At 38.0% G+C, this 5,299-nt stretch overlaps 1 long non-coding RNA gene across 1 annotated transcript; it reads right to left on the minus strand.

Moving 5' to 3' along the window:
* Window positions 1-842: 842 nt before the first annotated feature.
* Window positions 843-2,654, minus strand: LOC139943142 (uncharacterized). The gene is made up of 3 exons (XR_011786757.1): window positions 2,551-2,654; window positions 1,786-1,985; window positions 843-1,208 (listed from the first exon to the last, which is right to left on the minus strand). It is a non-coding gene; the product is annotated as an uncharacterized lncRNA (long non-coding RNA).
* Between the last annotated feature and the right edge of the window lie 2,645 nt (window positions 2,655-5,299).

Here is a 5,299-nt window from a genome sequence, read left to right on the forward strand (position 1 = left end):
CGAGTGATTTGGTTGTAAAATGCATATGGCTAGAAAGGATGTTTTAAAAGTAGAATACAATGATCAACACAAGTATGACTTGAAATTGGGTGGTGTTCCTTTAAAACTTTTACTTATTCGAACTAACATGGTCTGCTAGTCAACAACATGACTAGTTCTAAAACATCATTCTGACCATGCATTTCATAACAGGCATATGGTTTGAAATCAAAATATACTTGCAAGGGTTAAGGTTAAAAAATTGAAATGGCACCGTGTTTATCAAACTTATGAATCTATGATCTATGTCTCTTTATGAATACAGAATAAAGATATTTCAGATAAATTTATTTGAATACAGATTGTTTACGTTTTTGCATTTTGTTGTTCTAGTGTGTTTTTTGTTACAAAATATCGAAATCTCAAATAAATAATACAATAAACATGATGTTTGTAGAAACAATTGGCCATGTACTTCAAATTAAACTAAATCATATGTCGTTGTGATGAAAACAATCTCTGCTCACATCACATTCAATGATTTATTAATTTTGGTTTTTACCCATACACCGATTTGTGTAATAGCACTGTATACTCAGTACTTCCCGAGTCCTGTGAAAAAATATCACAGGCATGTTACTCGGGTGGGATTCGAACCCACGACCCTTGCAATTCTAGAGCAGTGTCTTACCAACTAGACTACCGAGGTTGCCCGGCAGCTAGAGGCAGTTCGAATCCTATGTTTTTGCAGCGTATACAGTGCTATTACACACATCGGTGTATGGGTAAAAAACCAAAGTTAATATTCTTTATCCCCGATGCAAATTTAACATCTATTATATTCACCGATTTGTTGACATAAGTAATGTGCAAAAAAAAAATAATAATAATAATAATAAGTTAAAATATTGACATTATGTGTTAATTTAGGAATAAGAATCTACCTGTTTACAACAGGAAATATTGCCATTTGTTAAACCTGTTTTGCATAAATCATGTGTACATGAATGTTGAAACAATCTGGAAATATATCCCTGATTTTACAAACACAGTAACCAGGTAGTGTTACTCTATTTCCAGTACCATTCTGACACAACACATTGTTGTCTATGAAGGCTGGCTGGGTGGCAAAGTCATTTGTTGTGTACATCATACTCCCCTGGTGTACATGTCATTCCGGTGATGTCGTGCCAACTCTAATGGTGGTCCACAACAAGGTGCCTCAAGATCTTTTCAAATATAAACACAACAATTTTTGAAACAATTAACAAAATACAAATTGGTTATTTGTACATGTATATGGAATATAAAACCTGTGCACTTGATTTTTATTCATTAAAGTGACATTTTTGCAAACATTACCTCCTTGCAGCCGATTTCACGAAACTTTACGCAACTGCGTGAGTACACTTGCGCAATGTTAATGGCGCAAGTTGCTCCATAAACGTTGCACAAGTGGACTTACGCAGTTGCGTAAAGTTTTGTGAAATCGGCTGCTGGTCAAAGACATGATGTTATTAAAATTTGGGATGTGGCTGTTCAGTGTGAAGTTTTTTGGTAATGCAACATTGGCGAAGGAGGCTGTTTACAAGTAACTACAATGAATGAAAGCTTAAATTTGTGTTTCCTTATTAAATGTTTGTTTACACATTTACTTTGTTTCCTTTTTTTTTGCGGGGGGGACAGATCAAAATATCATGTAACAAAACTGGACAGCTTTAACAGTACATGTGTATATTGTTATACATGCACGTGTAGGTACTGAACAAGTATGCCATTGACAGTATGAAATAATCAGTCTCTTACTGCCAAGTTTGAGAAGCATTAATCCGGCCTTTGTTTGCAGCATGACCTCTCCTGTTGTGTTGGCATCTCCCTACAGTTGGTACAAACACACCAGCTTGGCAAGAGCTTTGCGGAGGTGGATGATGTGGACTTGGAGGTGCCAGGTTTGATGAGGTCCCCAAGATGTTTACGCCAAGTCCTGGCATCTGCTCACTTAGTACCTTCAACAAAAAATTGATTGATAACCATTGATATAACTTATTAGTTCTCGACAATTTTATTTTTTATTGTTTGAAAGGTCACACTTCTTTGAAAGAATTCGGGTTGCCTTGGGTACGAGTTGACTTGGGTACAATATTTTGGGTAAACTGTTAAAAACATACTAAAAACATTTAATAAATCTGTACTATTTTTAAAATGTACTTCTACAATTTTTACAAAAGCCCTCCCCTTCCTAGCCAGATAAACGACTCTTATAATTGTAGCATCAAAGTAAATTCGGGTAAATTATGCCAAGTCATTAGGACGCTGGACACTCGATTCAAATCCCCACCCCCATCTATGCACCGAGTGAATAGATCTACAAAATTACATGTAAACTAGTCATAGTACATGTACATGTACATGTATGTACTCTCTCACAACTCAGTGCTGCGGCTGTCATGGCTGTGAATTTACGTGTCATGTCCACAATTAATAATAACTAACATTGCATTGGGTATAAACAATCACGGTCCGTTCTCTCTCTCTCGTCGGCTAGTCCATGTCCCACTACATTATTCTTACCCTGATTGGCGAGGTGTCCGTTCCTTCTTTTTGGACGTGTCTCCAATCATCTCTTTGCGTAGGCTAGTAGAGCAATGAGCTGTATCTGTGTTTTTCGGCGATCCATTTTGACAGCAAAATGGTGTGTTTACATTTCACACAACGTCGCGAGGTAGAGAACGGTATGTTACCTCGTGTTCTTCTGGTAGGTTTACCATGGTTTACCAGGCCATTGGCTACGGCGCCAGCCTAACTGCTGTTCATCGCGCATAAACGGACGATCGTTTTGACGGCTTGAAAAACGTATATATTTCGCGGGACGTTTCGGGGTCAGAGGTCAGTGTTTGTTTTTTTTAATTACCATTCACTAATTATAGCACATTAAATGTGTTTTATTGCAAGAACAACTCTTAATAAGTATAAGGAACACCCTCAAATGTTAAATTTCGCGAAATCTGAAGGCAACATGTTTCTTTAATTGAAAGGCAAAATTTGCCATCGCGACTATTTGTCAACTTCTCTTGTCATTGGTATGATGTACTAGGATTTGTTTCAGTATCTTGTTAAAATGAACCTTAAATGAATAAACAAATAAATAAACAAATAAATAAGTCTGCCTAATCAATTTGCCAAGCTATCTAGTATGGTTCTTATGAATTTATCCAAGCCGTCACTCTGGAATCTGAAGAAGCCACAGGGTAAGGATTGAACATAATATTGGGGTATTGTCCTTAAACTCTACTGACGAGGCTCATTGAAATATTTCAACTGTTTCAAACAGAGGGTTGACCATAACCGCAAGGAACTACACAGTGTGTATTTTATTCATAGAAATAGAACCCGGAGAACGTCTTATTGTGCGTGCGGTTTCGTTGTGAGACCATTTTTATGGACGCACATACGCCATTATCGTAACGCGTGTATGGTAAAATATTTGCCATACAATTCTGCCATACAATGACATCATTGACCAATGAAAACATTAGAAATGGTCTATGTGCGCTGACATCTTGCCATTGTGCCATACGCGCGTGTCACACGATGATAATTTTGCGTATTGCGCGGTATTGATGCGCCGCGTCCACAGACGACACAGAGGGTGGTCGAGCTCAGCGCTCTCCGGGTTCTATTTCTATGATTTTATTCAATCATGTTCAATTCAATCACAAAATGTACGTAGCGCCCTCTCTTGATTTAAACGGTATTAACTTAAGGTATTCTGCAATCAATCAGTCCGCTGGTTCATTCACATGCAGCAGTACGTGTAAGCGTGGCTGCTCGTGTTGTAGTAATTATCTAATGAGATTCACCAATAAAGTGAGTAGCATCGTTTGCGGTGTGTGTGTGTTTCTTGAATGGTCTTGAGGTCTTGAATGGTCATGAGTTCTTGAGGTGGCGATCTGGAGTCTGGAAGCGACTGAGTCCGAGCTCTGTTTTTCGTCCCCTTTTATGGCCTAGCGGACGTACACGCTGCACGCATCTTGCCTAAGCCAGAAAACTGATTGGTTAATTTATAAGCGTTAAGAAAATAAACGTGTGAACACTTAATTTAGCTGAAGTTAAACTTAAAACAAGCAAGACATTATAAATAAAGAGATAACATTTAAGTTGTCTCAACAACTCTATAATTAGTTCTAAAAGGCAAGGCAGCTTTCGCCACACTAGCTTTGGATTTGATGGTTTAAAGGGAAAGTACACGTTTGGTAACTACTCAAAACCAATATAACTTGTGGTAACGAGCATTGTAGAGCTGTTGATAGTATAAAAACGTAGTTTTTGAGAAAGGGGTAATTTATCACTAAAATAATAACAGACTTCTAGCTATTTTATTCCTGTCAATTGAGCCCAAATTTTCACAGCCTTGTATTTTATGGTTGTGATGGGATGCACCAAGTGAGAAGACTGGTTTGACTATTAGGTTTGACAATTGCCAAACGTGTAGCTTTCCTTTAATGCACTGGACACATTGGCATAACTCAATCAAAATAATTGTAACATTCAAACTTACTTTGTAACGAACAATTAAGAGCTATTGGTGATTTAAAACATTGTGAGAAATGGCTTTCTGTAAAGTAACATTGTTTTTAAGAAAGAAATAATTTCTCATTCAAAGAATTGAGTTTGATAAGAGACCTTAGCTCTGAGGTCTCGAATTAAAGGCATCTGAAAGCACAAAACTTGTGAGACAGTTGTTTTCATCTTCCATGTTTTTCTCACAACTTAATAGACGAACAATTTAGTTCGATGTTGAACATCAAGTGATATTCACTGGTCGTTGACAATTTCAAAAGGTGTTCAGCCGTCGATTTGCCCAAACTCTTCCTAACTTGGAATTAATCTTAGGACTCAGGACGGGTTCAGTTCCGTATCCAAATACGAAGAGGACGCACTGAACCCATCCTAAGTTAGGACGGATTTCTCGTCCTAACTATAGATAGGATTGATCCTATCGTTTCGTGAAATCGGATGCAGTGCATTCAGAGGCTATAGTGAGAGGGACTGGAGACCTGTTGCCACTCCCATATTTTGGGGGCTTTGCCGAACCACCCTTCATTCCCACCCCACTAGAAAAGGACATTTGCATTACACCATTAAACTAGCTCTATGATACCACTAACTTGTTTCAGACAAAACCCTAATGGCATGTACTGTCCAATCGTCATCCGGTGTCTGTTTATAAGGCACAGCCTTCTCTAGACGAACTAGGGATCGAAATGGAGGCCAGTAGCACTGTGTATCAATCAGCTTTCAACTTGTACAAATAATAGCT

This window comes from Asterias amurensis, chromosome 10 (assembly GCF_032118995.1).
Source record: "Asterias amurensis chromosome 10, ASM3211899v1".
Lineage (NCBI taxonomy): Eukaryota > Metazoa > Echinodermata > Asteroidea > Forcipulatida > Asteriidae > Asterias > Asterias amurensis.